The sequence below is a fragment of the Sander vitreus genome, chromosome 3 (genome assembly GCF_031162955.1).
Source record: "Sander vitreus isolate 19-12246 chromosome 3, sanVit1, whole genome shotgun sequence".
NCBI lineage: Eukaryota > Metazoa > Chordata > Actinopteri > Perciformes > Percidae > Sander > Sander vitreus.
This window is the reverse complement of record NC_135857.1, coordinates 35,780,803-35,793,953: the sequence shown is the minus strand read 5'-3', so window position 1 is coordinate 35,793,953 and position 13,151 is coordinate 35,780,803.

Sequence of the window (13,151 nt, the reverse complement as noted above, 5' to 3'; positions counted from 1 at the left end):
TACATGACAGCTAACCCTGCTTACACGACAGCTAACGCTGCTAACACGACAGCTAACCCTGCGAACACTACAGCTAACTCTGCTAACACGACAGCTAACTCTGCTAACACAACAGCTAACTCTGAAAACACAACAGTTAACTCTGCTAACACGACAGCTAACTCTGCTAACACGACAGCTAACACCTCTAGCACGACAGCTAACTCTGCAGACACAACAGCTAACTCCTCTAACACAACAGCTAACCCTCCTAACACTACTGCTAACTTTGCTTACACAAAAGCTAACACTGCTAACACGACAGCTAACCCTGCTAACACAACGGGTAACTCTGCTAAAACAACAGCTAACTCTGCTAACACAACTGCTAACTCTGCTTACACAAAAGCTAACCCTGCTAACACGACAGCTACCTCTCCTAACGGCAGCTAGCCCTGATAACACAAGAGCTAACTCTACTAACAACAGCTAACTCGGCTAACACGATGGCTAACTCTGTTAACACAACATCTAACTCTGTTAACACAACAGTTAACCCTGCTAACACAACAGCTAACTCTCCTAAGAACAGCTAACTCTGCTAACACAACAGCTAACTCCTCAAACAACAGCTAACTGCTCTAACAACAGCTAACTCTGCTAAGACAACAGCTAAGTCTGCTAACAACAGTTAACTCTGCTAACACAACAGCTAACTCTGCTAAGACAACAGCTAAGTCTGCTAACAACAGTTAACTCTGTTAACACAACAGCTAACTCTGCTAACACAACAGCTAACTCTGCTAACACAACAGCTAACTCCGCTAACACAACAGCTAACCCTCCTAACACAACAGCTAACTCTGCTAACACAAAAGCTAACACTGCTAACACGACAGCTAACCCTGCTAACACAACAGCTAACCCTGATAACATGAGAGCTAACTCTACTAACAACAGCTAACTCGGCTAACACGACGGCTAACTCTGTGAACACAACATCTAACTCTGTTAACACAACAGTTAACCCTGCTAACACAACAGCTAACTCTCCTAAGAACAGCTAACTCTGCTAACACAACAGCTAACTCCTCTAACACAACAGCTAACACTGCTAACACTACAGCTAACCCTGCTAACACAACAGCTAACTCTGCTAACACAACAGCTAACTCCGCTTACATGACAGCTAACCCTGCTAACACGACAGCTAACCCTGCTAACACGACAGCTAACCCTGCTAACACGACAGCTAACTCTGCTAACATGACAGCTAACTCTGCTAATTTCAGCTAACTCTGAAAACACAACAGTTAACTCTGCTAACACGACAGCTAACCCTGCTAACACGACAGCTAACTCTGCTAACACAACAGCTAACTCTGCTAACGACAGCTAACTCTGCTAACACTACAGCTAACTCCTCTAACACAACAGCTAAATCTACTAACACTACAGCTAACTCTGCTCACACAACAGCTAACCCTGCTAACACGACAGCTAACCCTGCTAACACGACAGCTAACCATGCTAACACGACAGCTAACTGGGCTAACACGACGGCTAACTCTGTTAACACAACATCTAACTCTGTTAACACAACAGTTAACCCTGCTAACACAACAGCTGACTCTCCTAAGAACAGCTAACTCTGATAACACAACAGCTAAATCTGCTAACAACAGCTAACTGGGCTAACACGACGGCTAACTCTGTTAACACAACATCTAACTCTGTTAACACAACAGTTAACCCTGCTAACACAACAGCTAACTCTCCTAAGAACAGCTAACTCTGCTAACACAACGGGTAACTCTGCTAACACGACAGCTAACACAACTGCTAACACAACAGCTAACTCTGCTTACACGACAGCTAACCCTGCTAACACGACAGCTGACCCTGCTAACACGACAGCTACCTCTGCTAACATGACAGCTAACTCTGCTAATTTCAGCTAACTCTGAAAACACAACAGCTAACTCTGTTTACACAAAAGCTAACCCTGCTAACACGACAGCTAACTATGCTAACACAACAGCTAACTCTGCTAACAGACAGCTAACTCTGCTAACACTACAGCTAACTCTGCTAACACGACAGCTAACTCTACTAACACAACAGCTAACTCCGCTAACACAACAGCTAACTCCGCTAACACAACAGCTAACTCCGCTAACACAACAGCTAACTCTGCTAACACAACAGCTAACTCTGCTAACACAACTGCTAACTCTGCTTACACAAAAGCTAACCCTGCTAACACGACAGCTACCTCTCCTAATGGCAGCTAACCCTGATAACATGAGAGCTAACTCTACTAACAACAGCTAACTCGGCTAACTCTGTTAACACAACATCTAACTCTGTTAACACAACAGTTAACCCTGCTAACACAACAGCTAACTGCTCTAACAACAGCTAACTCTGCTAACACAACAGTTAACTCCTCAAACAACAGCTAACTGCTCTAACAACAGCTAACTCTGCTAAGACAACAGCTAAATCTGCTAACAACAGCTAACCCTGCTAACACGACAGTTAACCCTGCTAACACAACAGCTAACTCTGCTTACACGACAGCTAACTCTGCTAACACAACAGCTAACCCTGCTAACACGACAGCTAACCCTGCTAACACGACAGCTAACCCTGCTAACATGACAGCTAACTCTGCTAATTTCAGCTAACTCTGAAAACACAACAGTTAACTCTGCTAACACAACAGCTAACACTGCTAACACGACAGCTAACTCTGCTAACACTACAGCTAACTCCTCTAACACAACAGCTAAATCTACTAACAATACAGCTAACTCTGCTCACACAACAGCTAACCCTGCTAACACAACAGCTAACTCTGCTAACACTACAGCTAACTCTGCTCACACAACAGCTAACCCTGCTAACACAACAGCTAACTCTGCTAACACTACAGCTAACTATGCTAACTAAACAGCTCACTCTGCTAACAAAACAGCTAATGATGCTAACACAACAGCTAACTCCTCTAACACAACAGGTAACTCTGCTAACACAACTGCTAACTCTGCTTATACAACAGCTTACTCTGCTAACACAACAGCTAACTCTGCTAACACAACAGCTAACTCCTCATACACAACATCTAATTATGCTAACACTACAGCTAACTCCTCTAACACAACAGCTAACTCTGCTAACACAACAGCTAACTCTGCTAACACGACAGCTAACTCCTCTAACACAACAGCTAAATCTGCTAACACAACAGCTACTTATGCTAACACAACAGCTAACTCTGCTAACACAACAGCTAACTCCTCATATACAACATCTAATTATGCTAACACAACAGCTAACTCCTCTAACACAACAGCTAACTCTGCTTAAACAAAAGCTAACCCTGCTAACACGACAGATACCTCTCTTAATGGCAGCTAACCCTGATAACACGAGAGCTAAATCTTGTAATGGAAAAAATTACATAGACCATGATTTCTTAACCATGATTGTTCATCTATTGAGTAAATTTTAATTATAAGTAAATCCTTAAATATGCCTTCGAAACATGTGCCTCCTGAAGATATTTCTTGAAACAGTCCTCCAGTTTAAAGATAGCTAAAAAGAGTATGACCCTGTGTATTCTCTACTACAAGCAGATGGCAACGACGCACAGGCGCCTGTAGAGATATGCAAAGGTCAGTTTGTCCAAAACCTAACGTTGGAGCCTGAACCAATCTGTAGACGAGATAGATTCCTGACTTCTATTGAAGGACGTTTTTGACACACTAGACAGATGTACAGGAACAGTTTTAGACAGCAGTGTTCAAGATTAGAATGTTTTCCAAACATGGTCGTGTTTTCTGCTGGGAAAAATGGGATATAAGGAGTTGGCATATGTTACGAGACACAGATCGGCTGTCACTTTGTAACTCTGTTCATTGTTCATTGGGAATTGCTGTTCTTGTCACTGTTTGGTTGTTCTCTCGAGAAAATAATTAAACCCTTCCACCGAATACCTAAACTTTAATCCAGTTTGCAGCCTGTCTTTATTTTGTTTCAACAAGGTCTCTTCTTCACCCAAATTCCTCCCTCGCTGAACAGAAACTTCCACCACAAACGCTAACAGCCATGTTTTACACAACTAGCCTACAGCATGCTACTCTGCTAACAGCCATGTTTTACACAACTAGCCTACAGCATGCTACTCTGCTAACAGCCATGTTTTACACAACTAGCCTACAGCATGCTACTCTGCTAACAGCCATGTTTTACACAACTAGTGTAAAACTAGTGTGTTTAGGCGAGAAGGGCTACAGCTACAGTACGTCCATGTTTGGTTGTATATGGAAGGGACTAGTCTGCTTCGTGTGGACTCACTGGACCGACTCGACATGTAGGCGGAGCTCGGGAGCTTCAGAGCTAAGGCGGGGCTTCAGATTAGGTGTCCCAAGAAACGCGTATGTAACATTAGTTCCATCACTTTCCCAGGGGAGGTGTGTATTTCATGTTGATCTCTGTTTGTTTTTCCGCTGATCAACTGAGAAAACACCCAGTGTCACACTGGGTGTGTGTGTGTGTGTGTGTGTGTGTGTGTGTGTGTGTGTGTGTGTGTGTGTGTGTGTGTGTGTGTGTGTGTGTGAGAGTGTCTCTCAGGTTTCTGGTCACTACAGTCCTGGACCGAGTGGATCTGATCCAGAATCAATACAACACGCTGATCCGTCCGTAAACAAACCAAATGTCGTGCAGCAGCCACGTTGACAACAACCTCTTACAGACTAACTGGGCTGCAGATAACCATTATTTACATGGTAGAGGAGAAGAAACTAGAAAATATTCACATTTAACAAGCTGACATCACACAACCTGACCTGTTCTTACATAGAAAATGACTCAAAACAGTCAAAAACTAATGAAAGGAAATCATGGGTCTGGGTCTGACCCCCATCCAGATGTTGGGTCTGGGTCTGGGTCTGACCCCCATCCAGATGTTGGGTCTGGGTCTGACCAACATCTGGATGTTGGGTCTGGGTCTGACCCCCATCCAGATGTTGGGTCTGGGTCTGACCCCCATCCAGATGTTGGTCTGGATCTGACCCACATCCAGATGTTGGGTCTGGGTCTGACCCCCATCCAGATGTTGGGTCTGGGTCTGGGTCTGACCCCCATCCAGATGTTGGGTCTGGGTCTGCCCCACATCCAGATGTTGGGTCTGGGAACTCCCCATTGGCTGGGCTCAATCTGAGGGGCGGGATCAACAGCTGTCTTTCAGATTCCCTCTGCACGCAATAGGATAGCTCTTCAACCAATCAGAGAAGAGCTAGTTGATAGATTACACTCTGAACTCCGAACACGTCTTCCTTTTTTAAGAATGACTTCATGGCCGTTCTTTGTTCTTTTCTCAAAGAAAAGCTGAACTTCAAGTCTTCCAGAGACGCTGTTCACCAGCAGCAGCAGCAGCCATAAGCCCCGCCCACCGACTCTATACACGATGTGATTGGCCTGGCTAGTTTGGTTTTTCCAGCTCGCAAGCCAACGGAGAGTTGCTAGACGACCCTGGCTGCCGCTAGGGTGCGTCTAGATTTCTAGGCTAGTTTCATTGGCCAGTTACCGTTTGTTACCGTGCCACTTACACGTTAGAGCACGTCAGCACACGTACATATATATATATATATATATATATATATATATATATATATATATATATATATATATATATATATTTGAGCCTTTTTAGTGGTATAAATAGCATTTTGTTTTTTATTTTCCCTGTGCCCAGAATACTAGCGTTGTAAGCTAACCAGCGGTCCGCGCTAGCTTGTTTCAAGCTACAAACACAATCAATTAGCATGAAAACATGTCCCAGAGAGAGACAGAGTGGGGACACATCCGTTAATAACCCCTAGGTTCGTTTTGCGCTGTAATTGTCAAAATAATCCACAATTTCAGTTGTTTTAAGCAAAGAAAATAGGTTTAAATTATGTTTATTGACCATGTATTTTAAAAAAGCGTAGAAAAAAAGTGACAAAAACGTTTCAATTTTGACCCAGAAGGACAACAAGGTCACGGTCTACGGGACAACACAAGAGTTGGGGATCCTGGGGAATCTACGTGAAGCTCGGCCGCAGAAATACGTCCTCCGAAACCTCGACTACAACTAAACTTAACATCACATATGCAGCTAAAAACACAGAAAATAAACAGCAGAGGAAATGCAAAGCTCTGTGTGTGTGTGTGTGTGTGTGTGTGTGTGTGTGTGTGTGCTGTAGAGGAAGTAAAGCTTACAGTTTACAAAATAAGACGATCGTGCTACTTTCTGTCCCATTCGTCCAAATATGATCGACATTTACTGCCATAAAAACATATGAACACACACACACACACACACACACACACACACACACAGACAGACAGACAGACAGACAGACAGACAGACACACACACACACAAAGAACATATACCAAAAATAGGAAGTATAACCAATGATGATATGTGTACCCGCCAAAATAAAAGTCTCTGCTTAACCCACATAAGATGTAAACAGGGATGTTCAGCACAAAGCTAACCCGCTGTAGCTTTACGTTGACAGTGAAGAAGATAAATACTGTAAATGTCGAACTCTTCCTTTAATTATATCACAGCTCGGCTGACTCACTCTCTGCTCTCCAGGATCGACATCAGCAGTTTTCTACATCCTCTCTCTCCGGCTGACAGAAATATCTAAAAGGTCCGATCTGCTGGTTATTTACAGGCACGCTGAGTCACATCATGCATCTCTCCGGGAATCTGACATCAAGCAGACAAAGTGAAAACAACATCCAAGAAAAACATTAAAAGACTGAAACTGAGAGTCTGAGAGTGTAGAAACCACCTCAGGAAGTCGACATTACATCTGAGTGTCTTCCACTTCCAGAGCTACATGAAGTACAGATACAGCTGTTTTTTTTAATTTCAATAAACGGATAAAAAGTAAGCCGAAATAACAACATCATGATGCTGATTTGTAAAAAGTCCGAACTCATACTTTGTCAGGTCTGTCCACAAGACGACAGGCAAACAACTTTTAAAATGCTCGTTTTCTGAATGGAGTTCAGGGCTGTGATGGATGCCGCTCCAAGCCTGGGCTGACATCCTCCAGGGCCCCCATGCTCCATCCTAAGCCCCAGTAAGTGGCTCCAAGCCTGGGCTGACATCCTCCAGGGCCCCCATGCTCCATCCTAAGCCCCAGTAAGTGGCTCCAAGCCTGGGCTGACATCCTCCAGGGCCCCCATGCTCCATCCCAAGCCCCAGTAAGTGGCTCCAAGCCTGGGCTGACATCCTCCAGGGCTCCCATGCTCCATCCCAAGCCCCAGTAAGTGGCTCCAAGCCTGGGCTGACATCCTCCAGGGCTCCCATGCTCCATCCCAAGCCCCAGTAAGTGGCTCCAAGCCTGGGCTGACATCCTCCAGGGCTCCCATGCTCCATCCCAAGCCCCAGTAAGTGGCCCTACTACAGTGGTATGAACCCAAAATAATAATAATTTTGTGTGATTTAATTGCAATAAACAGACTTAATAACTGCCGAAATGACAACATCGTGATATGTGAACGCACCATGACAGTTCCGCTCCAACTGCGACTGAGCTACAGCAGAGAACTGCAGTTCCCAGAATGCATCAGACACACCCAAACATACATAAACACACACTTTTTATCATCGCAGCTGTCTGCCTGCCCTCCTGTCTCACCCTCGGACCTTATATCTGTCTTCCAGCTCTCCTGTTTGTCTTCACATCACATTTATCAAACCTTCCTGTCTGTCTCTCTACCCGTCTATAACCTGTCTCCCAGTCTGTCTCTCCCCCTTCATTTCAGCCTGTCTATCTTCACATCTGTCTCTCTGCCATCCAGTCTGTCTTCAAACTGTCTTGTCTGTCTCTCTATCTCGTCTGTCTTCAGACTGCCCTGTCTGTCTCTCTGCTAACCCGTCTGTCTTCAGACTGTCCTGTCTGTCTCTCTGCTATCTCGTCTGTCTTCAGACTGCCCTGTCTGTCTCTCTGCTATCTCGTCTGTCTTCAGACTGCCCTGTCTGTCTCTCTGCTATCTCGTCTGTCTTCAGACTGCCCTGTCTGTCTCTCTGTTAACCCATCTGTGTTCAGACTGTCCTGTCTGTCTCTCTGCCATCCTGTCTGTCTTCAGACTGTCCTGTCTGTCTCTCTGCTATCCTGTCTGTCTTCAGACTGTCTTGTCTGTCTCTCTGCTATCCTGTCTGTCTTCAGACTGTCTTGTCTGTCTCTCTGCTAACCCGTCTGTGTTCAGACTGTCCTGTCCGTCTCTCTGCTAACCAGTCTGTGTTCAGACTGTCCTGTCTGTCTCTCTGCTATCCTGTCTGTCTTCAGACTGCCCTGTCTGTCTCTCTGCTATCCCGTCTGTCTTCAGACTGTCTCAGTGACTGATGGGAACAACAATCTTTGACATTGGTCCAGTATTAAGCGAGATGGAGAAACAAGCTGTAATGTAAGTTAAAAGGACAGTTGTCCAGCTTGTATTTACCTTCACTAAATTGCTTTTTTATGCCGCTGACGGACTCAGATTAATATTCTAAGTGTCTGACAACATTATGAAAGGATTTCTAAGGAGGTCGACCTTTCTGTTAAAGAGTGAGATCCTTTTTTTAAACATAAAAACATCCGTGAAATTGCGTTCGCTACACCCACCAGACTCCATGTAAATAATCAGTGATTTAAGCATCGTAAAACACACTTCATTCACAGTCGACAGAAACAAAATCAAGCTACGAAAAGCTGTTTCGGTTCATCTTTCCACTGTTCCAACCATCACAACTCTAGTTTTGGTTGAAATAAACACATAGTTTACTGATTTACATGTGAAAATAATGTGGGCTCTATACGTGCTAAAAGTCCCGATTATTTACATGGAGTCTGGTGGGTTTAGTGCTAGCGACCTCAGAGCTGTTTCTGGTTAAACAGAAAGGTCTATCTCTATCATTTCGAGGATTGTTGTTCCCATCAGTCACTTACACACAAAAACAGAAGAAAATAGGGTCCAGGTTGCCCTTTAACCCTTCTGCAACAACCTGTCTCTCCCTCAGCCTCTCCTGTCTGTCTCTCTGTCTCTCTAGTCTACCTGCCCTCCTGTCTGTCTCTCTGTCTGTCTGTCTTCCCTCCCATCTGTCCTGTTGACCATTTGTTAACTTCCCAGGGTTTTCTCTACAATGAAAAGGCTTTAACACCATTTTGGACACCACCTAAGCCGAATGAATGTAACTAAAACGAGACTTTCTGACATCTTATGACTGTAGTTAGTCTCAAGTTTATTTATGATCTGCTGCAGCTTTTCCAACATTCATTTTAGACACATATGGTAATAATAATAATAATGGTCCAAATTAATAGTTTTTCTGTGAAAAACGTCAGAGGCCCTCCAAACCTACCGCTGAATAAACAAACCTGTCTGTCTCTCTGCACCTCCTACCTGTCTCTCTTCTCTCCTGTCTGTCTGTCTGTCTCTCTGTACCTCATACCTGTCTCTCTTCTCTCCTGTCTGTCTGTCTCTCTGTACCTCATACCTGTCTCTCTTCTCTCCTGTCTGTCTCTCTCTGCACCTCATACCTGTCTCTCTTCTCTCTTGTGTGTCTCTCTGCACCTCATACCTGTCTCTCTTCTCTCCTGTCTGTCTCTCTCTGCACCTCATACCTGTCTCTCTTCTCTCCCATCTGTCTGTCTCTCTGTACCTCATACCTGTCTCTCTTCTCTCCCATCTGTCTCTCTCTCTGCACCTCCTACCTGTCTCTCTTCTCTCCTGTCTGTCTGTCTCTCTGTACCTCATACCTGTCTCTCTTCTCTCCTGTCTGTCTGTCTCTCTGCACCTCATACCTGTCTCTCTTCTCTCCTGTCTGTCTGTCTCTCTGCACCTCATACCTGTCTCTCTTCTCTACCGTCTGTCGGTCTCTCTGCACCTCATACCTGTCTCTCATCTCTCCCGTCTGTCTCTGTACGCCTACCTCATAGCTGTCTCTCTTTTCTCCTGTCTTTCTGTCTCTCTGCACCTCATACCTGTCTCTCTTCTCTCCAGTCTGTCTGTCTCTCTGCACCTCATACCTGTCTCTCTTCTCTCCTGTCTGTCTCTAAGACCGTTTGTAACACTCATATATGTCCCCCGTCCTTTGTGTAAGTCCTTTGACCATTTTTCAACTGTCCTGTCTGTCTGTCTCTCTAGTCTACCTGTCTGTCTGTCTACTCGACCTGTCTGTCTCTCTAGTCTACCTGCCCTCCTGTCTCTGTCTCTCTCTCTCCCTGCAACACCCTGTCTTTTGACCTGTCTCTCTCTCTCTGTCTCCCTGCAACCCCGTCTTTTGACCTGTCTCTCTCTCTCTGTCTCCCTGCAACCCCCTGTCTTTTGACCTGTCTCTCTGCCTCCTGTTATCTGTCTCTCTGTCCAAGTGTCTCTCCACTCACATATCTCACATCCCCCATCCTGTCCACATCTTTTTTTATCTATTTATTTACCTGTCTCCCTGCAACACCCTGTCTTTAACCCGTCTCTCTCTCTCTCTCTCTGTCTCTGTGTTTTGCTGCATCAGGCTTCTCTCAGCCGTTCGGTTGAAAACACACTCTCACTCACACACACACACACACACACACACACACACACACACACACACACAGCACCCCATCCCATAATAACCACACACACACACACACACACACACACACACACACACACACACACACACACACACACAGCACCCCATCCCATAATAACCACACACATACACACATACACACATACACACACACATACACACACACACACACACACACACACACACACACACACACACACACAGCACCCCATCCCATAATAACCACACCTAAAAGCTCCAGTGCAGCTGCTGCGTTCAGGATGATACCGCAGTACCCTCCCATCCTCCGCCCTCCATCTCTCCATCTCTCCGTCCCTCCGTCTCTCCACCCTCCATCTCTCCGTCCCTCCGTCTCTCCACCCTCCATCTCTCCGTCCCTCCATCTCTCCATCCCCTCCATCTCTCCGTCCCTCCATCTCTCCACCCTCCATCTCTCCATCTCTCCGTCCCTCCATCTCTCCACCCTCCATCTCTCCGTCCCTCCATCTCTCCACCCTCCATCCCTCCATCTTACCTGGTGCCTTCTCTTTGCCCTCCATGATGAGGTGAGCCATTCAACTGCCTCGTCACAGATCCACGCGCCCACTTTTCCTTCCTGAAGTCTCTAGTCAACAAGCGTCGAGAGTAGCGAGAGAGTAGGGGGGGGTGAGGTCTGCTCGCTAATCGGCCGCTGAAGGATCGATACCGGCGGGAGAGAGTAGGGAGGACAGTCGGGAAGACAGCGCGCGGAAAACAACGGGGAGAAAAACCGCGGGCTTTTACTCTAAAAACCCTCCTCGCGCCGGTCTGCTTTCTTCCTTTTCCTCCTGCGGACGTTGAGTCAACGTTCTCCACGAGCCGTTGGACCTGCGCTGCGTCTATACACATATCGGCCAGAGATACTGCTTTACGCAGCTCTGAGTCGCTTCCTTTGTCTCTCTCGAAGCATCGACAACACAGCTGACAGGTTAGACTCTCCCTGTTAATACAACACAGCTGACAGGTTAGTCTCTCCCTGTTAATACAACACAGCTGACAGGTTAGACTCTCCCTGTTAATACAACACAGCTGACAGGTTAGACTCTCCCTGTTAATACAACACAGCTGACAGGTTAGACTCTCCCTGTTAATACAACACAGCTGACAGGTTAGACTCTCTCTGTTAATACAACACAGCTGACAGGTTAGACTCTCCCTGTTAATACAACACAGCTGACAGGTTAGACTCTCTCTGTTAATACAACACAGCTGACAGGTTAGACTCTCTCTGTTAATACAACTTTTTTGGACTGTGTGTCACTTTTTTGGACATTTGTGTCACTTTTTTGACATCTGTGTCACTTATTTGACATTGTGTCACTTTTTTGACATTTGTGTCACTTTTTTGGACATTTTGTGTCACTTTTCTGGACATTTTGTGTCACTTTTCTGGACATTTGTGTCACTTTTCTGGACATTTGTGTCACTTTTTTGACATTTTGTGTCACTTTTTTGGACATTTGTGTCACTTTTTTCAACGTTCTTTTATCAATTGTTTTTTCTTCAAATGCTAAAAAATGACTAAAACACCCAAATTCAATGAAAGTATTGAACTGGTTTATTTATTTAACTTGTGAAGAGCGTTGTAGTGAACCATCTACGTTATTATTTTGGACAATTTGTTTGAAAGAAAACTCAAATTTCTGATATAGAAACTTTTTGAAAATGGGTGAGATTAGACCTGAGGACAGCAGGAGGGTTAATCTAGTCCAGTGCCTGTCACAACTGATTGTATTGAATCTGGCTCGGCCTGTGGCGCATCTAGAGATTCGGCGTGTCCCCTTTTTACTCGTCTAGCCGTCCCACATCCAGGTATCGATGTGTCCCGGGACGGAGAGAGTAGGGAGCTACTGTGGCTGGTGGAGTCCAAAACCTACCAGCCACTCAACCTTTTGAAAAGCTACTTTCTTGTTTTTAAACTGGCAAGTGTGTAACTTTGACAATACAACAAGACCTATAGTACTCACACACACACACACACACACACACACACACAGAAATACATACATACACATACATACACACACACACACACACACACACACACACAGAAATACATACATACACATACACACACACACACACACACACACAGAAATACATACATACACATACATACACACACACACAGAAATACATACATACATACATACATACACACACACACACACACACACACACATACAGAAATACATGCACACACACACACACACACACACACAGAAATACATACACACACATACACACACACACACACACACACACACACACAAATACATACATACACATACATACACACACACACACACACACACACACACACACACACACACACACACACACACACACACACACACACACACACACACACACACACACACACACACACACACACAGAAATACATACATACACATACATACACACACACACACACACACACACACACACACACACACACACACACACACACACACACAGAAATACATACATACACATACATACAGAAATACATACACACACACACACA